Raw genomic sequence first — 21,430 nt, forward strand, 5'->3', positions numbered from 1 at the left:
GTAAACTTATGATTCAGTTTTAAAACAATCTTTCAATCTAGCCCTTCATTAGAACATCAAATGGATTTTTCCATTATTCCTTGATCATTCTTCTAATGGATGATGGCAATGAGATCTTCGGATGATCTTTTAAGATAGACACTGAAATCTATCAATTTCATACCATGTCTTGCTTTCTAAAACCATGCTCCAGGTGAGGCTCGAACTCACAACCTCGGCATTGCTCTGCTGCGTACTGCCTTATAAGTACCGCGCGCTGACCGATTGCGCCACTGGAGCTTCTCATAAACAACTATATTATCAAATACAATGTGGGGAATCAGAAACAACTTGATCCATTTTAAAGCTTGGCTACCAAGATTGATAACTCAAGCCCCTACCTGTAAACCTATGATTCAGTTTTAAAACAATCTTTCAGTCTAGCCCTTCATTAGAACATCAAATGGATTTTTCCATTATTCCTTGATCATTCTTCTAATGGATGATGACAATGAGATGGTCAGATGATCTTTTAAGTTAAACATTGAAGTCGTTCAAATCCATAGCATCTCTTGCTTTCTAAAACCATGCTCCAGGTGAGGCTCGAACTCACAACCTCGGCATTGCTCTGCTGCGTACTGCCTTATAAGTACCGCGCGCTGACCGATTGCGCCACTGGAGCATCTCATAAACAACTATATTATCAAATACAATGTGGGGAATCAGAAACAACTTGATCCATTTTAAAGCTTGGCTACCAAGATTGATAACTCAAGCCCCTACCTGTAAACCTATGATTCAGTTTTAAAACAATCTTTCAGTCTAGCCCTTCATTAGAACATCAAATGGATTTTTCCATTATTCCTTGATCATTCTTCTAATGGATGATGGCAATGAGATGGTCAGATGATCTTTTAAGTTAAACATTGAAGTCGTTCAATTCCATAGCATCTCTTGCTTTCTAAAACCATGCTCCAGGTGAGGCTCGAACTCACAACCTCGGCATTGCTCTGCTGCATACTGCCTTATAAGTACCGCGCGCTGACCGATTGCGCCACTGGAGCTCCTGATAGAAATTAATATTTTCAAAAACAATGTGGGGAATCAGAAACAAGTTGAGCCATTTTAAAGCCCGGCTACTAAGCTTGATAACACAAGCCCCTACCTGTAAACTTATGATTCAGTTTTAAAACAATCTTTCAATCTAGCCCTTCATTAGAACATCAAATGGATTTTTCCATTATTCCTTGATCATTCTTCTAATGGATGATGGCAATGAGATGGTCAGATGATCTTTTAAGTTAAAAATTGAAATCGTTCAATTCCATACCATCTCTTGCTTTCTAAAACCATGCTCCAGGTGAGGCTCGAACTCACAACCTCGGCATTGCTCTGCTGCGTACTGCCTTATAAGTACCGCGCGCTGACCGATTGCGCCACTGGAGCTTCTCATAAACAACTATATTATCAAATACAATGTGGGGAATCAGAAACAACTTGATCCATTTTAAAGCTTGGCTACCAAGATTGATAACTCAAGCCCCTACCTGTAAACTTATGATTCAGTTTTAAAACAATCTTTCAATCAAGCCCTTCATTAGAACATCAAATGGATTTTTCCATTATTCCTTGATCATTCTTCTAATGGATGATGGCAATGAGATGGTCAGATGATCTTTTAAGTTAAACATTGAAATCGTTCAATTCCATAGCATCTCTTGCTTTCTAAAACCATGCTCCAGGTGAGGCTCGAACTCACAACCTCGGCATTGCTCTGCTGCGTACTGCCTTATAAGTACCGCGCGCTGACCGATTGCGCCACTGGAGCTCATGACAAAAACTAATATTTTCAAAAAAAATTTGGGGAATCAGAAACAAGTTGAGCCATTTTAAAGCCCGGCTACTAAGCTTGATAACACAAGCCCCTACCTGTAAACTTATGATTCAGTTTTAAAACAATCTTTCAATCTAGCCCTTCATTAGAACATCAAATGGATTTTTCCATTATTCCTTGATCATTCTTCTAATGGATAATGGCAATGTGATCTTCGGATGATCTTTTAAGATAGACACTGAAATCTTTCAATTTCATACCATCTCTTGCTTTCTAAAAGCATGCTCCAGGTGAGGCTCAAACTCACAACCTCGGCATTGCTCTGCTGCGTACTGCCTTATAAGTACTGCACGCTGACCGATTGCGCCAGTGGAGCTTCTGATACAGATTAATATTTTCAAAAACAATGTGAGGAATCAGAAACAAGTTGAGCCATTTTAAAGCACGGCTACCAAGCTTGATAACTCAAGCCCCTACCTGTAAACCTATGATTCAGTTTTAAAACAATCTTTCAATCTAGCCCTTCATTAGAACATCAAATGGATTTTTCCATTATTCCTTGATCATTCTTCTAATGGATGATGGCAATGTGATCTTCGGATGATCTTTTAAGATAGACACTGAAATCTTTCAGTTTCATACCATCTCTTGCTTTCTAAAACCATGCTCCAGGTGAGGCTCGAACTCACAACCTCGGCATTGCTCTGCTGCGTACTGCCTTATAAGTACCGCGCGCTGACCGATTGCGCCACTGGAGCTTCTCATAAACAACTATATTATCAAATACAATGTGGGGAATCAGAAACAACTTGATCCATTTTAAAGCCCGGCTACTACGCTTGATAACAAAAGCCCCTACCTGTAAACTTATGATTCAGTTTTAAAACAATCTTTCAATCTAGCCCTTCATTAGAACATCAAATGGATTTTTCCATTATTCCTTGATCATTCTTCTAATGGATGATGGCAATGAGATGGTCAGATGATCTTTTAAGTTAAACATTGAAGTCGTTCAAATCCATAGCATCTCTTGCTTTCTAAAACCATGCTCCAGGTGAGGCTCGAACTCACAACCTCGGCATTGCTCTGCTGCGTACTGCCTTATAAGTACCGCGCGCTGACCGATTGCGCCACTGGAGCTTCTGATCCAGATTAGTATTTTCAAAAACAATGTGAGGAATCAGAAAGAAGTTGAGCCATTTTAAAGCCCGGCTACTAAGCTTGATAACACAAGCCCCTACCTGTAAACCTATGATTCAGTTTTAAAATAATCTTTCAATCTAGCCCTTCATCAGAACATCAAATGGATTTTTCCATTATTCCTTGATCATTCTGCTAATAGATGATGGCAATGAGATGGTCAGATGATCTTTTAAGATAAACATTGAAATCGTTCAATTCCATAGCATCTCTTGCTTTCTAAAACCATGCTCCAGGTGAGGCTCGAACTCACAACCTCGGCATTGCTCTGCTGCGTACTGCCTTATAAGTACCGCGCGCTGACCGATTGCGCCACTGGAGCTCCTGATAGAAATTAATATTTTCAAAAACAATGTGGGGAATCAGAAACAAGTTGAGCCATTTTAAAGCCCGGCTACTAAGCTTGATAACACAAGCCCCTACCTGTAAACTTAAGATTCAGTTTTAAAACAATCTTTCAATCAAGCCCTTCATTAGAACATCAAATGGATTTTTCCATTATTCCTTGATCATTCTTCTAATGGATGATGGCAATGAGATGGTCAGATGATCTTTTAAGTTAAACATTGAAATCGTTCAATTCCATAGCATCTCTTGCTTTCTAAAACCATGCTCCAGGTGAGGCTCGAACTCACAACCTCGGCATTGCTCTGCTGCGTACTGCCTTATAAGTACCGCGCGCTGACCGATTGCGCCACTGGAGCTCCTGATAGAAATTAATATTTTCAAAAACAATGTGGGGAATCAGAAACAAGTTGAGCCATTTTAAAGCCCGGCTACTAAGCTTGATAACACAAGCCCCTACCTGTAAACTTATGATTCAGTTTTAAAACAATCTTTCAATCTAGCCCTTCATTAGAACATCAAATGGATTTTTCCATTATTCCTTGATCATTCTTCTAATGGATGATGGCAATGTGATCTTCGGATGATCTTTTAAGATAGACACTGAAATCTTTCAATTTCATACCATCTCTTGCTTTCTAAAAGCATGCTCCAGGTGAGGCTCAAACTCACAACCTCGGCATTGCTCTGCTGCGTACTGCCTTATAAGTACCGCGCGCTGACCGATTGCGCCAGTGGAGCTTCTGATACAGATTAATATTTTCAAAAACAATGTGAGGAATCAGAAACAAGTTGAGCCATTTTAAAGCACGGCTACCAAGCTTGATAACTCAAGCCCCTACCTGTAAACCTATGATTCAGTTTTAAAACAATCTTTTAGTCTAGCCCTTCATTAGAACATCAAATGTATTTTTCCATTATTCCTTGATCATTCTTCTAATGGATGATGGCAATGAGATGGTCAGATGATCTTTTAAGTTAAACATTGAAGTCGTTCAATTCAATAGCATCTCTTGCTTTCTAAAACCATGCTCCAGGTGAGGCTCGAACTCACAACCTCGGCAATGCTCTGCTGCGTACTGCCTTATAAGTACCGCGCGCTGACCGATTGCGCCACTGGAGCTTCTGCTCCAGGTTAGTATTTTCAAAAACAATGTGAGGAATCAGAAACAAGTTGAGCCATTTTAAAGCCCGGCTACTAAGCTTGATAACACAAGCCCCTACCTGTAAACTTATGATTCAGTTTTAAAACAATCTTTCAATCTAGCCCTTCATTAGAACATCAAATGGATTTTTCCATTATTCCTTGATCATTCTTCTAATGGATGATGGCAATGAGATCTTCGGATGATCTTTTAAGATAGACACTGAAATCTATCAATTTCATACCATGTCTTGCTTTCTAAAACCATGCTCCAGGTGAGGCTCGAACTCACAACCTCGGCATTGCTCTGCTGCGTACTGCCTTATAAGTACCGCGCGCTGACCGATTGCGCCACTGGAGCTTCTCATAAACAACTATATTATCAAATACAATGTGGGGAATCAGAAACAACTTGATCCATTTTAAAGCTTGGCTACCAAGATTGATAACTCAAGCCCCTACCTGTAAACCTATGATTCAGTTTTAAAACAATCTTTCAGTCTAGCCCTTCATTAGAACATCAAATGGATTTTTCCATTATTCCTTGATCATTCTTCTAATGGATGATGACAATGAGATGGTCAGATGATCTTTTAAGTTAAACATTGAAGTCGTTCAAATCCATAGCATCTCTTGCTTTCTAAAACCATGCTCCAGGTGAGGCTCGAACTCACAACCTCGGCATTGCTCTGCTGCGTACTGCCTTATAAGTACCGCGCGCTGACCGATTGCGCCACTGGAGCATCTCATAAACAACTATATTATCAAATACAATGTGGGGAATCAGAAACAACTTGATCCATTTTAAAGCTTGGCTACCAAGATTGATAACTCAAGCCCCTACCTGTAAACCTATGATTCAGTTTTAAAACAATCTTTCAGTCTAGCCCTTCATTAGAACATCAAATGGATTTTTCCATTATTCCTTGATCATTCTTCTAATGGATGATGGCAATGAGATGGTCAGATGATCTTTTAAGTTAAACATTGAAGTCGTTCAATTCCATAGCATCTCTTGCTTTCTAAAACCATGCTCCAGGTGAGGCTCGAACTCACAACCTCGGCATTGCTCTGCTGCATACTGCCTTATAAGTACCGCGCGCTGACCGATTGCGCCACTGGAGCTCCTGATAGAAATTAATATTTTCAAAAACAATGTGGGGAATCAGAAACAAGTTGAGCCATTTTAAAGCCCGGCTACTAAGCTTGATAACACAAGCCCCTACCTGTAAACTTATGATTCAGTTTTAAAACAATCTTTCAATCTAGCCCTTCATTAGAACATCAAATGGATTTTTCCATTATTCCTTGATCATTCTTCTAATGGATGATGGCAATGAGATGGTCAGATGATCTTTTAAGTTAAAAATTGAAATCGTTCAATTCCATACCATCTCTTGCTTTCTAAAACCATGCTCCAGGTGAGGCTCGAACTCACAACCTCGGCATTGCTCTGCTGCGTACTGCCTTATAAGTACCGCGCGCTGACCGATTGCGCCACTGGAGCTTCTCATAAACAACTATATTATCAAATACAATGTGGGGAATCAGAAACAACTTGATCCATTTTAAAGCTTGGCTACCAAGATTGATAACTCAAGCCCCTACCTGTAAACTTATGATTCAGTTTTAAAACAATCTTTCAATCAAGCCCTTCATTAGAACATCAAATGGATTTTTCCATTATTCCTTGATCATTCTTCTAATGGATGATGGCAATGAGATGGTCAGATGATCTTTTAAGTTAAACATTGAAATCGTTCAATTCCATAGCAGCTCTTGCTTTCTAAAACCATGCTCCAGGTGAGGCTCGAACTCACAACCTCGGCATTGCTCTGCTGCGTACTGCCTTATAAGTACCGCGCGCTGACCGATTGCGCCACTGGAGCATCTCATAAACAACTATATTATCAAATACAATGTGGGGAATCAGAAACAACTTGATCCATTTTAAAGCTTGGCTACCAAGATTGATAACTCAAGCCCCTACCTGTAAACCTATGATTCAGTTTTAAAACAATCTTTCAGTCTAGCCCTTCATTAGAACATCAAATGGATTTTTCCATTATTCCTTGATCATTCTTCTAATGGATGATGGCAATGAGATGGTCAGATGATCTTTTAAGTTAAACATTGAAGTCGTTCAATTCCATAGCATCTCTTGCTTTCTAAAACCATGCTCCAGGTGAGGCTCGAACTCACAACCTCGGCATTGCTCTGCTGCATACTGCCTTATAAGTACCGCGCGCTGACCGATTGCGCCACTGGAGCTCCTGATAGAAATTAATATTTTCAAAAACAATGTGGGGAATCAGAAACAAGTTGAGCCATTTTAAAGCCCGGCTACTAAGCTTGATAACACAAGCCCCTACCTGTAAACTTATGATTCAGTTTTAAAACAATCTTTCAATCTAGCCCTTCATTAGAACATCAAATGGATTTTTCCATTATTCCTTGATCATTCTTCTAATGGATGATGGCAATGAGATGGTCAGATGATCTTTTAAGTTAAAAATTGAAATCGTTCAATTCCATACCATCTCTTGCTTTCTAAAACCATGCTCCAGGTGAGGCTCGAACTCACAACCTCGGCATTGCTCTGCTGCGTACTGCCTTATAAGTACCGCGCGCTGACCGATTGCGCCACTGGAGCTTCTCATAAACAACTATATTATCAAATACAATGTGGGGAATCAGAAACAACTTGATCCATTTTAAAGCTTGGCTACCAAGATTGATAACTCAAGCCCCTACCTGTAAACTTATGATTCAGTTTTAAAACAATCTTTCAATCAAGCCCTTCATTAGAACATCAAATGGATTTTTCCATTATTCCTTGATCATTCTTCTAATGGATGATGGCAATGAGATGGTCAGATGATCTTTTAAGTTAAACATTGAAATCGTTCAATTCCATAGCATCTCTTGCTTTCTAAAACCATGCTCCAGGTGAGGCTCGAACTCACAACCTCGGCATTGCTCTGCTGCGTACTGCCTTATAAGTACCGCGCGCTGACCGATTGCGCCACTGGAGCTCATGACAAAAACTAATATTTTCAAAAAAAATTTGGGGAATCAGAAACAAGTTGAGCCATTTTAAAGCCCGGCTACTAAGCTTGATAACACAAGCCCCTACCTGTAAACTTATGATTCAGTTTTAAAACAATCTTTCAATCTAGCCCTTCATTAGAACATCAAATGGATTTTTCCATTATTCCTTGATCATTCTTCTAATGGATAATGGCAATGTGATCTTCGGATGATCTTTTAAGATAGACACTGAAATCTTTCAGTTTCATACCATCTCTTGCTTTCTAAAAGCATGCTCCAGGTGAGGCTCAAACTCACAACCTCGGCATTGCTCTGCTGCGTACTGCCTTATAAGTACTGCACGCTGACCGATTGCGCCAGTGGAGCTTCTGATACAGATTAATATTTTCAAAAACAATGTGAGGAATCAGAAACAAGTTGAGCCATTTTAAAGCACGGCTACCAAGCTTGATAACTCAAGCCCCTACCTGTAAACCTATGATTCAGTTTTAAAACAATCTTTCAATCTAGCCCTTCATTAGAACATCAAATGGATTTTTCCATTATTCCTTGATCATTCTTCTAATGGATGATGGCAATGAGATGGTCAGATGATCTTTTAAGTTAAAAATTGAAATCGTTCAATTCCATAGCATCTCTTGCTTTCTAAAACCATGCTCCAGGTTAGGCTCGAACTCACAACCTCGGCATTGCTCTGCTGCGTACTGCCTTATAAGTACCGCGCGCTGACCGATTGCGCCACTGGAGCTCCTGATAGAAATTAATATTTTCAAAAACAATGTGGGGAATCAGAAACAAGTTGAGCCATTTTAAAGCCCGGCTACTAAGCTTGATAACACAAGCCCCTACCTGTAAACTTATGATTCAGTTTTAAAACAATCTTTCAATCTAGCCCTTCATTAGAACATCAAATGGATTTTTCCATTATTCCTTGATCATTCTTCTAATGGATGATGGCAATGAGATCTTCGGATGATCTTTTAAGATAGACACTGAAATCTATCAATTTCATACCATCTCTTGCTTTCTAAAACCATGCTCCAGGTGAGGCTCGAACTCACAACCTCGGCATTGCTCTGCTGCGTACTGCCTTATAAGTACCGCGCGCTGACCGATTGCGCCACTGGAGCTTCTCATAAACAACTATATTATCAAATACAATGTGGGGAATCAGAAACAACTTGATCCATTTTAAAGCTTGGCTACCAAGATTGATAACTCAAGCCCCTACCTGTAAACCTATGATTCAGTTTTAAAACAATCTTTCAGTCTAGCCCTTCATTAGAACATCAAATGGATTTTTCCATTATTCCTTGATCATTCTTCTAATGGATGATGGCAATGAGATGGTCAGATGATCTTTTAAGTTAAACATTGAAGTCGTTCAATTCCATAGCATCTCTTGCTTTCTAAAACCATGCTCCAGGTGAGGCTCGAACTCACAACCTCGGCATTGCTCTGCTGCGTACTGCCTTATAAGTACCGCGCGCTGACCGATTGCGCCACTGGAGCTCCTGACCGAAACTAATATTTTCAAAAAAAATGTGGGGAATCAGAAACAAGTTGAGCCATTTTAAAGCCCGGCTACTAAGCTTGATAACACAAGCCCCTACCTGTAAACTTATGATTCAGTTTTAAAACAATCTTTCAATCTAGCCCTTCATTAGAACATCAAATGGATTTTTCCATTATTCCTTGATCATTCTTCTAATGGATGATGGCAATGAGATGGTCAGATGATCTTTTAAGTTAAACATTGAAATCGTTCAATTCCATAGCATCTCTTGCTTTCTAAAACCATGCTCCAGGTGAGTCTCGAACTCACAACCTCGGCATTGCTCTGCTGCGTCCTGCCTTATAAGTACCGCGCGCTGACCGATTGCGCCACTGGAGCTTCTGATCCAGATTAGTATTTTCAAAAACAATGTGAGGAATCAGAAACAAGTTGAGCCATTTTAAAGCCCGGCTACTAAGCTTGATAACACAAGCCCCTACCTGTAAACCTATGATTCAGTTTTAAAATAATCTTTCAATCTAGCCCTTCATTAGAACATCAAATGGATTTTTCCATTATTCCTTGATCATTCTGCTAATAGATGATGGCAATGAGATGGTCAGATGATCTTTTAAGTTAAACATTGAAATCGATCTATTCCATATCATCTCTTGCTTTCTAAAACCATGCTCCAGGTGAGGCTCGAACTCACAACCTCGGCATTGCTCTGCTGCGTACTGCCTTATAAGTACCGCGCGCTGACCGATTGCGCCACTGGAGCTCCTGATAGAAATTAATATTTTCAAAAACAATGTGGGGAATCAGAAACAACTTGATCCATTTTAAAGCTTGGCTACCAAGATTGATAACTCAAGCCCCTACCTGTAAACCTATGATTCAGTTTTAAAACAATCTTTCAGTCTAGCCCTTCATTAGAACATCAAATGGATTTTTCCATTATTCCTTGATCATTCTTCTAATGGATGATGGCAATGAGATGGTCAGATGATCTTTTAAGTTAAACATTGAAGTCGTTCAATTCCATAGCATCTCTTGCTTTCTAAAACCATGCTCCAGGTGAGGCTCGAACTCACAACCTCGGCATTGCTCTGCTGCATACTGCCTTATAAGTACCGCGCGCTGACCGATTGCGCCACTGGAGCTTCTGATCCAGATTAGTATTTTCAAAAACAATGTGAGGAATCAGAAACAAGTTGAGCCATTTTAAAGCCCGGCTACTAAGCTTGATAACACAAGCCCCTACCTGTAAACCTATGATTCCGTTTTAAAACAATCTTTCAATCTAGCCCTTCATTAGAACATCAAATGGATTTTTCCATTATTCCTTGATCATTCTTCTAATGGATGATGGCAATGTGATCTTCGGATGATCTTTTAAGATAGACACCGAAATCTTTCAATTTCATACCATCTCTTGCTTTCTAAAACCATGCTCCAGGTGAGGCTCGAACTCACAACCTCGGCATTGCTCTGCAGCGTACTGTCTTATAAGTACCGCGCGCTGACCGATTGCGCCACTGGAGCTTCTCATAAACAACTATATCATCAAATACAATGTGGGGAATCAGAAACAACTTGATCCATTTTAAAGCTTGGCTACCAAGATTGATAACTCAAGCCCCTACCTGTAAACCTATGATTCAGTTTTAAAACAATCTTTCAGTGTAGCCCTTCATTAGAACATCAAATGGATTTTTCCATTATTCCTTGATCATTCTTCTAATGGATGATGGCAATGAGATGGTCAGATGATCTTTTAAGTTAAACATTGAAGTCGTTCAATTCCATAGCATCTCTTGCTTTCTAAAACCATGCTCCAGGTGAGGCTCGAACTCACAACCTCGGCATTGCTCTGCTGCGTACTGCCTTATAAGTACCGCGCGCTGACCGATTGCGCCACTGGAGCTTCTCATAAACAACTATATTATCAAATACAATGTGGGGAATCAGAAACAACTTGATCCATTTTAAAGCCCGGCTACTACGCTTGATAACAAAAGCCCCTACCTGTAAACTTATGATTCAGTTTTAAAACAATCTTTCAATCTAGCCCTTCATTAGAACATCAAATGGATTTTTCCATTATTCCTTGATCATTCTTCTAATGGATGATGGCAATGTGATGTTCAGACGATCTTTTAAGATAGACACTGAAATCTTTCAATTTCATATCATCTCTTGCTTTCTAAAAGTGTGCTCCAGGTGAGGCTCAAGTTAGCCCTTTAATACTCTACTAGTTTAAGACATACATTGAACATTAAATGGGTTTTTTCAATTCCATAGCATCTCTTGCTTTCTAAAAGCATGCCCCAGGTGAGGCTCGAAATCACAACCTCGGTATTGCTCTGTTGCGTACTGGAGCTTCCACCGGAGCTTCTAGACAGCAACATCTACCAAAATCTGATTATTATAGCCACTGCAGCTATTATTATGAGGGTGATTCTGTTTTAAAATAATCTTTCATTTAAGCCCTTTAATACTCTACTTGTTCTAGACTTATGTAGAAAGTCAAATGGGTTTTTGCATTATTCCGTGATCATTCTTCTAATGGCTGACTGCAATGTGATGTTCAGACGATCTTTTAAGTTTATGGCTTTCTAAAAGCATGCTCCAGGTGAGGCTCAAACTCACAACCTCGGCATTGCTCTGCCGCTTATTCTCACCTGCAGGTTTGTACAGTACCTGTGTTTTAAGCATGATGCTGAATGAAATCCTGCAGCTGGAGCTGATCAGCATAGTGGCGCTTATAAGCTGAGCCAGTGAAGTGCTCTCGCTCTCTCTCATGTTTTCGCTGGTCGCTCTCATTAGACTGTGTGGATTATTTTGTGAATTATGGTGCGGACTGTGGCGGGACGTGATCGACTGGTTGCCGATCTTAACTTCTTTCCACGCTGTGCGTCCGGTGTCTCCTTGGAGTCAGTTACATACTAAAATGTTTTGTTCTTTAAATGTCGTGTCCATGGAAAATTCTGAAGTGCTGACCATGACAATATAAAAAATATATATACTGTCTGCATTGTCTCATGACATATTGAGTAATCAAATGAACTTCTCTACTTTTCTAATGATTTGAGATCTAATTTTGCTCCTACCTAGTAACAGAAGGGTTTGCATAACGAGAACCATCAAATTGTAGGGACATTGGGTGATGTTTCATGTCATTTTTGCCATGCTCTTATACAATAAAAAGAAAAACTGTTGTATTCCTTTTGCTGGTCGCTTGTAGACGAGACCCAGGTAGACTTAAAGGAACACTCCGACTTTTTGGGACTTTAGCCTAGTCACCTTACCCCCCAGTAGTGTTGTCAAAAAACTCGGTACTTCGGTACCAAGTCGGTACTAAAAAAAAAAAATGTTACGGTACCAGCTTTTCTAGGTACCGAATACCAGGTTAATCCAGTTCTAGACGCGCTGTCTGAAAGGTGCACAGTTGCGTCCTCTTCATAACACTGATATATCGCTCTCTCTCTGAATCCACTTGTTGAAACGAAAGGAGGAAAGAGCCACATATGGAAATATTTTGGATTAGGCTAATGTCACGTTGCCATAAGAGGCCGATTACATGCAAAGTCGCAATTTCAAATATAGGCGCGAGGCAAGCGCGCTCATAATAAAAACTTGTTGCATAGCAACGACAGACGCCGCGTGAGAGCAAGCGCTTTGGAAAGAATAAGCACGCGCAAAAATATAATAAAAAAACACGCGCGATATGTGAACGGCCTCTAAAGTGCTTTCGGGGTAGTTTTACGAGTACATGAGCACAGTAGTATCCACCCGACACCAGAGTACTGGTATTAGAATCGATGCATCCCTATTTATTATGTCAGTGCCAGTTCTAGGCGTATTCTTGCCTTTAACTCAGCAGGTTTAAAAAGCCTTTTTAAAATTAAATATGAATGCAGTTTTAGATTAAATAAAAGTACAGACAAGTCAAATAAAACATGTTTTATCTCCTGTATAGTTTGGTAATGCTACAATAAGATAGCTACCATTCATCAACATTACTTAGTTCACATCAACACATTGAGTGAACAATATATTTTTACAACATTAATTAATGTTTGTAAATGTTATTTAATACAAACACTTGGTTGTTTCACTTCATTCATTGTGCATTAAATAAATGTTAACGGATTAAAACTTTACAAACAACTTTAAAAATGTGTTAGTGCATACTGTTTATTTTAGGTCATTTTATCTAAATCTTTTTATAATGCAAATGTACAGTTTCCATACTTGTAACCGTGATAAACACTTAAATATATGTAAATTTAAACTAAGCTTTGGTACCGAAATTGGTACCGAGAATACTAAAATTAGTATACTACCGAATACTAAAATTTTGGTACCGTGACAACACTACCCCCCAGAGTTAGATAAGTCCATACATACCTTTTTCATCTCCGTGCGTGCTATAGGTCTGTTTGACGTACCCACCGCTAGCCTAGCTTAGCACAAAGACTGGATGTGAATGGTTGCAGCTTTCATACTAATCCAAATGAGTGGCAAAATAACGCAAACGTTTTCCTATTTACATGTTGTGATTTGTATAGTCACATAATGTACAAATAACAAAGTCAAATGAGACACAGACATCTTTTAACCGTATAAAACCTGGGAACTATTCTCTGAAGGCGAAGCACTGCTACTTTGACGGAGTAATAACCGCATCACCGGAGACACGCCGTGGTGAGGAGCGGAGAGTTCGCTCAGTGTTTGGGTAACAGAGTCAGCAATTTATAAATAGTAAAAGCGTAGTTTAGAGTCATGGGTTTTCGCTCTATTGTAAATAGCTGCGACTGTAAACAGGGGAGGTAACCATGTTTCACAGAATTCCAACTAAAAACGCTGACTGGATGAAGAAATGGCTAACTTACTCTGGATATTTATCCAAACACACCTAAATAGATTATCAAGGGACATTATGTTTGCTCGGTACATTTCAATGGACGACTATTTTGAAAAAATGGAATTTGCCACACGGACCATAATGTGCTGAAGGATACGGCCATCCCATCTATAGCACAGACAGGACAAGTGGATCACCTGCGGCTGAGGTAAGTGTTCCGTTATGTTTTTAGATGACCTACTGTAACAGTGCCTTTAGCCAGATCTAATGTAACGTTAGTGACACTATTATATGATTAGGGTATGAATATGTTTTTATCTTGATGCGGTGCGGACGCGCTTGGAAAAAAAACGAGCGCGTTCACCGCGTTGAACTTGCACCCTGCGCGCGGCGCGCCAGTAGCCTAAATTTGAAATAACCATGGAAATAACGAACTTGAGCGTGCAAAAGGGTACGATAGGCTGTGAATTCATTGTGCAAAAACAATTTGTGCTATTACTTTCCCCTTATTCTATTCTATAGTAATGCAATTATACTGTATATTATATAAGCTACTGTTGAATACATTTGGTTCAGCTAATAAATTGCATTTAAAATATATTGATTCCTGTAATAATAATTATTTATTCATGTGATATTTATAAAAAAAAATCTGGGTGCGTTTTTGGTTGGAAATCAATGAAACATGGTACTGGTCTCCCCTGTTTATTGTCACAGCTCATACAATAAAGCAAACACCCATGATAAACTATGCTTTTCTATCTAACGTTAGTAATTGCTGACTCTTTACTCCAACACTGAGCGAACTGCTCCTCGTCACGGTGCGTCTCAGGTGATGGTTATCACTCTGCCCAAGTAGCAGTGCTTCGCCTTCAGAAAATATAGTATTTATACGGTCAAAAGATGTCTGTGTCTCATATGGCCTTCATATTTGCACACTCTGTGACTATACAAACAACAACATGTAAGTAGGAAAACGTTTGCGTTATTTTGTCACTCATTTGGAAAGTATGAAAGCTGCAACCATTCACATCCAGTCTTTTTGCTAAGCTAGGCTAGCGGTGGGTGCGTCAAACAGACTTATAGCACGCACGGAGATGAAAAAGGTATGTATGGACTTATCTAACTCTGGGGGGTAAGGTGAATAGGCTAAAGTCCCAAAAAGTCGGAGTGTTCCTTTAAGTCAGGTGTCAAATAGAGAAAAATCTACCACAAGCTATAGGCTACTTTTTTCTGGTTATTTAACTATAATTGAATCCAGATCAAGTTTACTTGAGACTTTTCAGTGAATTTATATTTAATGTCAGTGACTCAGTATATATATTTTCTTACTACAAGTGAACAAAATATGATATATAAAAGAATAAGAGACAATTAGTCATATTTAGGATGGGATCTAAAACATAACACATGCAGTGTTGCTTAATTTATCGTGTTTTAAGGAATAATTTATTGCAGTGTGTTGACTGAAAAGCAGGAATATTACGTGTCAATGAAGACAGCTGGCAGCTGATTGGCACGTGCCTTTAGATGCATGTCTCCATTAGTGTCCTCATGGCCCCATGTAATTCATCCAGTGGATGACATCTGGCACCAATTACTATATTCTTTACTATATTCACGCTCTTTGGGTCATGCCCCTTTGGAATATGGTCAGAACAACCAAACATCTTTGCTATTTTTGCACATTTCATAATCAATTTTTACCCAAACATTATTTCTTTATTAAAACATTTTTTTTTTTTTTGAAGTACAAAATGAATATAGTATGTCTAGAATGTTTTTCCTGGAATAAAGAACCAATAATTTATACATAATCTGATACAGACATAAGCAAATATTTAGTCTACTTTCCCATTACGTCTCAAACTGATACTAGAACGAACATGCTGCGTATTTAACTGATAAAACTGAAAAAGGAAATTAAAATGAAAAAATCGTACCAATGCTGAGTGAAAAAATATGAGCATACATGAGTCTCACTCAGCCTTGGCTTTGCTCACACTGGTGTTTGACACTTGTAAGTAATATTTTCTTAGCTACACTTCATTTGTTTTCTGTGTACACTGCTGAATAGCAAATACCTTATATTCTTTTCATCTCCCTCCCACCTGACAACAACTGCACTATTTATTAAAGGTGTATCAAGTCCTCAACACCACAGTAAATTGACATGGCCTTAAAAAACATAGTTTGTATCATTTCAATTTGTAAACTCAATGAGAAAAAAAAGGGATTTGTTCAATGGAAATATTTATTTACAAACATCATTGATTGTGTCAATGATGATGATGATGTGATGGTCAGATTTTCAGAGACAAAATGTTATCGAATGACATAGTCATCAGTTGTAACAGTATTAAAACAACAAATATACAACACACCATGGCTGGGATGACACTAAGGTCACCTTCAGACCTAGTGGGGGAAAACCACTGAAACATTTACTGAATTTACCTGATCTGAAACATTTACATTTATCGTTACTGTTCAAAGTGACTTATGAGGAATACAAGTGATTCTTTTTTTTAGGTTGATCTAATATTATTTAAAAAGATATACTATAATAAAATAATATTTTATAATTGTAATAAAGTAAAAGGCTACTTAATTGAATAAAATCAGTTAAATTATGTTACCACATGAAGAACAGATTTATTTGACCCAAAAACGTTTTTTTTTTTTTTTACAGTATTGTTTGAGACCCTGTTATGAGGGTAACCCAATAAACCCCACCAGCAGAAAAAAATCTGAGCCCCTGTGCAGATTATGTTGTTGTTGTTTTGTACTGCTGTTACCAGCTTAGCTCACTTCCAAAACAAGTTTTCTTGCTGCCTATCTCTCAATCTTCTTGGGTCTTTATCTCTATGAGGCTTAGAGGCATGAAAGTAAAACAGTGAAATATGATCAGCGGGATGCAGTGGTGGCAGATGGATGAGCTAGTGTCCAGCCAGGTGGACATACAAGATTGGAGGCGACAGGAGGAGTTGGGATCCATGATTTAAAGATGAGTGTTAAAGTCGGATTCCAAGAAGTCCAGCTTATTCTCCAGAGGTATCACTTATTATTGCACTGTCGAGAAGAACACCTAGGAACAAACTTGTGAAGTTGAAATAAGGATAGCTAGAAAAAAAAGTGAGAGAGAGAGGGAGATCTAGTCTGAGTCAATTTCGCCAAATGAAGTTGCCAAAATAGTGACTATTTTCAAACAGGTTTTTCGAACACTCCCTCTTCTTCCATTGTTTAACAAACTGTTTGTCATGTTTTAGCAGTGCTTAAATGCTCCATGGGTAAGCCAATCATTGTCATCCTGTCACTTTCCTCCAGAGCGATTAGTCACCCGACATATGCGTCAATAACTTAGACCGGACAAGAAATGTCATATTGTCACAACTTTCAAGTTTTTGTTAAATGTTGATTTTTAGATTCTAAAATGTCTATATATAGAATACTGAATATATAATTTTGCATTTTAAACTAAAAGTTATAAACTAAAATGTTATTTGGTCAAATTAAAAAAGTAAAATTGAATACTGACTAAATATATTTTTATCAAAATGAAAAAAATATACAACATTTAAAAAAAAATTTAACACTGAATCTGGGAAATAACAACTTTATTTAACAGAAAAAAATACAAGGCATAAACTTGGACACGGATCATAAAACGCACAACTTGAATTATAATAACAACCTATAACAAGCAATGGACATCTTGACTTATTTCACTGCAGATTCCCACCTCATTACTGGCATGCATGTACAGAATGCTCAAACGCTCATTTAGCCTCTGGGTCATCTGAGGGCCACTTTCACTGAAAGCAAAGACAGCTGACCTCCTGCTCCTTTATACACCTCTGAGAGAAATACCAATTACCGACCATATCACCGTCCATATCACAGCGCCGTCAACATCCTAAGCCTCATGACATCAGCATGTTAACTCCATTTTCCAGTATACCCTGGGCTACACAAGCACACACATAAGCCCACACTACCAAAGGTGCCATGTTTATGATGCTATTGTGGCCCCGGAGTCTCAAAGGAGCCTTCAAAAGCGTGCATGGAGGAGAGAGGGAATTAGAGCAGACAGAACAGAAGCACTTCATCTCCCGTATGTCTAAACACACCACTGTGAAATGAGCTACGGAAAAACCCAACGCTAATCAAAGTGCATCGACAGTACATGCTGCCTTAACGCACACTGCAAATTGCCTTGAGAAATTATAGATTTGAAAATAGGCTCTTTCACTGCCACTAGAAACAAAGGGGAGAGAAATGAAAGGGGGCTATTTTCTGAGGATGAGGCTTTTTTTGTTGCTGGCAGTGGGCAGGAAGGGTCTTGGTTTGATTTATGATTGGCATAAACAACACATTCTCATCCTTTAGCGGCATATAGAACGCTATATGACAAAACGGCGCTATACTACGCACATGGCACCCGTTATCGTTAATATAACACGCGCTGTGAGGGCTAAGTTTAGGTGTGGGGTAGGGTCTGCGTGTCATATTCACGCTAAAGGATTTATGACGTCTTGGGTTCGCGTGTTATATTAACGATAAAGGGTGCCATGTGCGTAGTATAGCGTCGTTTTGTCATATAGCGTTTTATGTGACGCTAAAGGATGAGAACGGGCTGGCATAAAACAGTGGCGAATTCAAATTTTCAAATCTTCAAATCTTCTAACAATTCTATAATCTCGATTCAGTTTGTGCAAAATATTATTTGTTTTCATGCATTTTGCCAGACACGTCATGCTTTTCATCTTCAGAAAGATCTTTCTTTCTCCCCATATTGAATGAGAACTGTGACTTGCTTAGTAAACTGTGAATTGCATAATCCAACATCCCTAATATTTATGAACAACATCAGAATTGATATTATTCTGACATTCATTTTGTTTATGTTATTTTGAAGGGCATTATGATAAAACTTTGATTGTTTACGTATACCTGCAGCATTTAGCTGTAACTTAATCATAATTGTACAATGTATGTGTTGAAATATAATTAAATAACGGTTTGTTTTTTCAAAATATCTATTGTGTGTCATTATATGTGTTGAGTTGGCTTGCGTGATTTATGTTTCACACTTCAACATAGTGAGCGTTGATGCTCCCTGGTTTTCAAGGGTGCATTGTGGGACTTTTTAGGGAGCAAACGTTTCAGTGCATAGGAAGCATTTTCAGACTGATACGGCCCTTTAAATGGCTCCCTGATCAGTGCCCAAGGGAGCTGATTTAGATGCATTGCACATATGATTTCCATTATTGAGCATATACTGAGTTAGTTGCTGAAGCAACACAGGCAGCATAAAAAACATTGCAATCAGCAGGCACAATTAATTATGAATTCCTCCTCTGTCTGCTTTACAATAGGCTACCCCTGCCTAAAGGTCAAACCAAAATGGCTTTTTTTTTTTTAATTTTCCAGCTAAAAACATTAGTTATGACTAGATAGTTAGACAATTAACTGTCACAATATTCTAATGCAGAGCACAAATAGTAGAAATTAACGTTAGCACTCTTTCTCTACCCTATTAAAACAAATGAAATGGCTTTGTAGTGAAAATGAGTCATCATGGACGTCTCTCTCTCTCTCTCTTTCTTTAGTCTACAACGAAAATATTATTGCAGTCATTTATTTAAAAAACAGACAAAAAATGTTCCTCTTTTACTGTAAAAGTAAGAAAAAATTTTTTTTCATTGAACACACAGGGATGTTAAGGTTAAAGGGACAGATTGTTATAGGTGTATATGACAATTGTTATATTAAAAAATATCCCGGCTCTTTCAAGCTTTATATTGGCAGTGAATGACTGTTTCTGTTTTGAAGTACAAAAAAAGTGCATCTATCCATCATAAAAGTGTTCCACGCAGCTCTGGGGGGTTAATAAAGGCCTTCTGAAGCGAAGCATTTGTGTAAGATATATATTAATATTTAAAACTTTCTAAAGTAAAATAACTAGCTTCCAGCCAAACAAACATACGGATTCGCAACCTACGCAAGAAATGTGACACACTGCTGATATTTACGCTCCGCACTGACGCATTAAGTCACAAGTAGCGTTAAAAGTGCATTAGGGACAAGTCGACTGTGAATGGCTTCAGCCGGAAGATAGAATTTTACTTTAATGTGTTACAGTAAATATGGATATTATCAAAAGTTTAAAATGGACATCAAGTGGCAACCCAACAGAGAGTCAAATTTGTTTTAGCAAAATGTCTACAAAAATATACTTAAAAAAAAATATATATATATATATATATATATATATATATAACCAGAGTAGACCAGTTACTCATTTTCATGCCATACCAGTTGAGAACGTCTGCTAATAATTATTTATGGTTTATCATCATCAGGTTTACTTGCTCAAAAATAAGTTGACCATGTCCAGAGTAATACGATAAGAAAGTTTTAATTCGCTGTAACACCTGTTGCATCTTCCATGAGCTTGTATGTTAGTTTAATAATGTCATGATATTGAAAATCCACCTGGCTGATTTTAAGTAACATTATTGTTTGTCTTTCTAATGTAGGCTATATCAATAATACACTTGAATCAGTTTCCTGTTCATAATAAGAAACAGACATTTCTAGACCAACAAAGGAGACGTAGAAGATGTGATATTGTGTTTGAAGGGGACAACTTTCAAGAGGAGAAGAAATGACCACTTCTGATGAAAGCAGAATGGGTGACTTTTTTTACTGAAAAAGGATGGGGAAAAAAAAAAATGTGTTTATGGATTTGCACTCCCTATCCAGTAAAGCATGATGACATTTAGCCTTTCTGAAAAAATACCACCACAGAAATTTGTGTGATTGCTTGTAACACATTGAGACATCTGCTGTGAACGAAAATCTATTTGGTTTTCATTTTCACATTAGGAATAGTTGAAATAATTGAATTAATTGAAAATTCCAATAGCCATTGGTTATTTCAAACCATGGTAAACATATATACTGTAACCTTGATGATGGACTGACTGATTTGAAAAAAGTAAATGTCAACTGTTGAGATCAATTACCATGGAAATACAGGTTTAAAAGAAAAGACATTGACCACCACATATTACAATCATTGTAAAAAAAAGTTTAAAAGTGCTTTATAACAAAAATATTTCAATATTTGTATTAATCAAAGGCCTGTATGTATGTCCTTTCTTTCCTCTGAGCTGATATGAGTACAATCATTTATAGACTTTGATTGCTTTACATTTGCTTAACAAAGGCATGGACCACATAAGCCTTCAATGATGAGAGGAAGATGGCATGAAAAAAGAGCAAACAAATATGTTACAAAAAATTGAGACGTTTGAGTTTCAAGAATTGACATCAAAAGAAAGAGTCAAGGAGAAGAGAATGAAATATTGAGAGAGGGCGATCATTATACAGGTACATTCTCTCTCCTTTATTTGTTTCAAGTCTTAATCTCTTTTTAATTCCTGCAGATTTCCGTTGACAGACAATGACTGACAATATTAGACAGCCACAATTAACCCGAGACAG

General features: G+C 38.2%; 27 non-coding genes across 27 annotated transcripts; all 27 read right to left on the bottom strand.

Moving 5' to 3' along the window:
- Positions 1 to 185: 185 nt before the first annotated feature.
- trnai-uau (transfer RNA isoleucine (anticodon UAU)) lies at positions 186 to 279 on the bottom strand. The gene is made up of 2 exons: positions 242 to 279; positions 186 to 221 (listed from the first exon to the last, which is right to left on the bottom strand). It is a non-coding gene; the product is annotated as a tRNA-Ile (tRNA).
- Positions 280 to 567: 288 nt separating this feature from the next.
- trnai-uau (transfer RNA isoleucine (anticodon UAU)) lies at positions 568 to 661 on the bottom strand. Its single transcript has 2 exons — positions 624 to 661; positions 568 to 603 (listed from the first exon to the last, which is right to left on the bottom strand). It is a non-coding gene; the product is annotated as a tRNA-Ile (tRNA).
- A 288-nt stretch (positions 662 to 949) lies between these two features.
- On the bottom strand, positions 950 to 1,043 carry trnai-uau (transfer RNA isoleucine (anticodon UAU)). The gene is made up of 2 exons: positions 1,006 to 1,043; positions 950 to 985 (listed from the first exon to the last, which is right to left on the bottom strand). It is a non-coding gene; the product is annotated as a tRNA-Ile (tRNA).
- A 288-nt stretch (positions 1,044 to 1,331) lies between these two features.
- On the bottom strand, positions 1,332 to 1,425 carry trnai-uau (transfer RNA isoleucine (anticodon UAU)). The gene is made up of 2 exons: positions 1,388 to 1,425; positions 1,332 to 1,367 (listed from the first exon to the last, which is right to left on the bottom strand). It is a non-coding gene; the product is annotated as a tRNA-Ile (tRNA).
- Positions 1,426 to 1,713: 288 nt separating this feature from the next.
- Positions 1,714 to 1,807, bottom strand: trnai-uau (transfer RNA isoleucine (anticodon UAU)). Its single transcript has 2 exons — positions 1,770 to 1,807; positions 1,714 to 1,749 (listed from the first exon to the last, which is right to left on the bottom strand). It is a non-coding gene; the product is annotated as a tRNA-Ile (tRNA).
- A 670-nt stretch (positions 1,808 to 2,477) lies between these two features.
- On the bottom strand, positions 2,478 to 2,571 carry trnai-uau (transfer RNA isoleucine (anticodon UAU)). Its single transcript has 2 exons — positions 2,534 to 2,571; positions 2,478 to 2,513 (listed from the first exon to the last, which is right to left on the bottom strand). It is a non-coding gene; the product is annotated as a tRNA-Ile (tRNA).
- Positions 2,572 to 2,859: 288 nt separating this feature from the next.
- On the bottom strand, positions 2,860 to 2,953 carry trnai-uau (transfer RNA isoleucine (anticodon UAU)). Its single transcript has 2 exons — positions 2,916 to 2,953; positions 2,860 to 2,895 (listed from the first exon to the last, which is right to left on the bottom strand). It is a non-coding gene; the product is annotated as a tRNA-Ile (tRNA).
- A 288-nt stretch (positions 2,954 to 3,241) lies between these two features.
- On the bottom strand, positions 3,242 to 3,335 carry trnai-uau (transfer RNA isoleucine (anticodon UAU)). Its single transcript has 2 exons — positions 3,298 to 3,335; positions 3,242 to 3,277 (listed from the first exon to the last, which is right to left on the bottom strand). It is a non-coding gene; the product is annotated as a tRNA-Ile (tRNA).
- A 288-nt stretch (positions 3,336 to 3,623) lies between these two features.
- trnai-uau (transfer RNA isoleucine (anticodon UAU)) lies at positions 3,624 to 3,717 on the bottom strand. Its single transcript has 2 exons — positions 3,680 to 3,717; positions 3,624 to 3,659 (listed from the first exon to the last, which is right to left on the bottom strand). It is a non-coding gene; the product is annotated as a tRNA-Ile (tRNA).
- A 288-nt stretch (positions 3,718 to 4,005) lies between these two features.
- trnai-uau (transfer RNA isoleucine (anticodon UAU)) lies at positions 4,006 to 4,099 on the bottom strand. Its single transcript has 2 exons — positions 4,062 to 4,099; positions 4,006 to 4,041 (listed from the first exon to the last, which is right to left on the bottom strand). It is a non-coding gene; the product is annotated as a tRNA-Ile (tRNA).
- Positions 4,100 to 4,387: 288 nt separating this feature from the next.
- On the bottom strand, positions 4,388 to 4,481 carry trnai-uau (transfer RNA isoleucine (anticodon UAU)). The gene is made up of 2 exons: positions 4,444 to 4,481; positions 4,388 to 4,423 (listed from the first exon to the last, which is right to left on the bottom strand). It is a non-coding gene; the product is annotated as a tRNA-Ile (tRNA).
- Positions 4,482 to 4,769: 288 nt separating this feature from the next.
- On the bottom strand, positions 4,770 to 4,863 carry trnai-uau (transfer RNA isoleucine (anticodon UAU)). Its single transcript has 2 exons — positions 4,826 to 4,863; positions 4,770 to 4,805 (listed from the first exon to the last, which is right to left on the bottom strand). It is a non-coding gene; the product is annotated as a tRNA-Ile (tRNA).
- A 288-nt stretch (positions 4,864 to 5,151) lies between these two features.
- Positions 5,152 to 5,245, bottom strand: trnai-uau (transfer RNA isoleucine (anticodon UAU)). The gene is made up of 2 exons: positions 5,208 to 5,245; positions 5,152 to 5,187 (listed from the first exon to the last, which is right to left on the bottom strand). It is a non-coding gene; the product is annotated as a tRNA-Ile (tRNA).
- Positions 5,246 to 5,533: 288 nt separating this feature from the next.
- trnai-uau (transfer RNA isoleucine (anticodon UAU)) lies at positions 5,534 to 5,627 on the bottom strand. The gene is made up of 2 exons: positions 5,590 to 5,627; positions 5,534 to 5,569 (listed from the first exon to the last, which is right to left on the bottom strand). It is a non-coding gene; the product is annotated as a tRNA-Ile (tRNA).
- A 288-nt stretch (positions 5,628 to 5,915) lies between these two features.
- trnai-uau (transfer RNA isoleucine (anticodon UAU)) lies at positions 5,916 to 6,009 on the bottom strand. The gene is made up of 2 exons: positions 5,972 to 6,009; positions 5,916 to 5,951 (listed from the first exon to the last, which is right to left on the bottom strand). It is a non-coding gene; the product is annotated as a tRNA-Ile (tRNA).
- Positions 6,010 to 6,297: 288 nt separating this feature from the next.
- trnai-uau (transfer RNA isoleucine (anticodon UAU)) lies at positions 6,298 to 6,391 on the bottom strand. Its single transcript has 2 exons — positions 6,354 to 6,391; positions 6,298 to 6,333 (listed from the first exon to the last, which is right to left on the bottom strand). It is a non-coding gene; the product is annotated as a tRNA-Ile (tRNA).
- A 288-nt stretch (positions 6,392 to 6,679) lies between these two features.
- Positions 6,680 to 6,773, bottom strand: trnai-uau (transfer RNA isoleucine (anticodon UAU)). Its single transcript has 2 exons — positions 6,736 to 6,773; positions 6,680 to 6,715 (listed from the first exon to the last, which is right to left on the bottom strand). It is a non-coding gene; the product is annotated as a tRNA-Ile (tRNA).
- Positions 6,774 to 7,061: 288 nt separating this feature from the next.
- On the bottom strand, positions 7,062 to 7,155 carry trnai-uau (transfer RNA isoleucine (anticodon UAU)). The gene is made up of 2 exons: positions 7,118 to 7,155; positions 7,062 to 7,097 (listed from the first exon to the last, which is right to left on the bottom strand). It is a non-coding gene; the product is annotated as a tRNA-Ile (tRNA).
- A 288-nt stretch (positions 7,156 to 7,443) lies between these two features.
- On the bottom strand, positions 7,444 to 7,537 carry trnai-uau (transfer RNA isoleucine (anticodon UAU)). The gene is made up of 2 exons: positions 7,500 to 7,537; positions 7,444 to 7,479 (listed from the first exon to the last, which is right to left on the bottom strand). It is a non-coding gene; the product is annotated as a tRNA-Ile (tRNA).
- A 670-nt stretch (positions 7,538 to 8,207) lies between these two features.
- trnai-uau (transfer RNA isoleucine (anticodon UAU)) lies at positions 8,208 to 8,301 on the bottom strand. Its single transcript has 2 exons — positions 8,264 to 8,301; positions 8,208 to 8,243 (listed from the first exon to the last, which is right to left on the bottom strand). It is a non-coding gene; the product is annotated as a tRNA-Ile (tRNA).
- Positions 8,302 to 8,589: 288 nt separating this feature from the next.
- On the bottom strand, positions 8,590 to 8,683 carry trnai-uau (transfer RNA isoleucine (anticodon UAU)). Its single transcript has 2 exons — positions 8,646 to 8,683; positions 8,590 to 8,625 (listed from the first exon to the last, which is right to left on the bottom strand). It is a non-coding gene; the product is annotated as a tRNA-Ile (tRNA).
- A 288-nt stretch (positions 8,684 to 8,971) lies between these two features.
- trnai-uau (transfer RNA isoleucine (anticodon UAU)) lies at positions 8,972 to 9,065 on the bottom strand. The gene is made up of 2 exons: positions 9,028 to 9,065; positions 8,972 to 9,007 (listed from the first exon to the last, which is right to left on the bottom strand). It is a non-coding gene; the product is annotated as a tRNA-Ile (tRNA).
- A 288-nt stretch (positions 9,066 to 9,353) lies between these two features.
- Positions 9,354 to 9,447, bottom strand: trnai-uau (transfer RNA isoleucine (anticodon UAU)). The gene is made up of 2 exons: positions 9,410 to 9,447; positions 9,354 to 9,389 (listed from the first exon to the last, which is right to left on the bottom strand). It is a non-coding gene; the product is annotated as a tRNA-Ile (tRNA).
- A 288-nt stretch (positions 9,448 to 9,735) lies between these two features.
- On the bottom strand, positions 9,736 to 9,829 carry trnai-uau (transfer RNA isoleucine (anticodon UAU)). Its single transcript has 2 exons — positions 9,792 to 9,829; positions 9,736 to 9,771 (listed from the first exon to the last, which is right to left on the bottom strand). It is a non-coding gene; the product is annotated as a tRNA-Ile (tRNA).
- A 288-nt stretch (positions 9,830 to 10,117) lies between these two features.
- trnai-uau (transfer RNA isoleucine (anticodon UAU)) lies at positions 10,118 to 10,211 on the bottom strand. The gene is made up of 2 exons: positions 10,174 to 10,211; positions 10,118 to 10,153 (listed from the first exon to the last, which is right to left on the bottom strand). It is a non-coding gene; the product is annotated as a tRNA-Ile (tRNA).
- A 288-nt stretch (positions 10,212 to 10,499) lies between these two features.
- On the bottom strand, positions 10,500 to 10,593 carry trnai-uau (transfer RNA isoleucine (anticodon UAU)). The gene is made up of 2 exons: positions 10,556 to 10,593; positions 10,500 to 10,535 (listed from the first exon to the last, which is right to left on the bottom strand). It is a non-coding gene; the product is annotated as a tRNA-Ile (tRNA).
- Positions 10,594 to 10,881: 288 nt separating this feature from the next.
- On the bottom strand, positions 10,882 to 10,975 carry trnai-uau (transfer RNA isoleucine (anticodon UAU)). Its single transcript has 2 exons — positions 10,938 to 10,975; positions 10,882 to 10,917 (listed from the first exon to the last, which is right to left on the bottom strand). It is a non-coding gene; the product is annotated as a tRNA-Ile (tRNA).
- Between the last annotated feature and the right edge of the window lie 10,455 nt (positions 10,976 to 21,430).

This window comes from Pimephales promelas, chromosome 20 (assembly GCF_988280905.1).
Source record: "Pimephales promelas chromosome 20, fPimPro1.hap1.1, whole genome shotgun sequence".
Taxonomy (NCBI): Eukaryota; Metazoa; Chordata; class Actinopteri; order Cypriniformes; family Leuciscidae; genus Pimephales; species Pimephales promelas.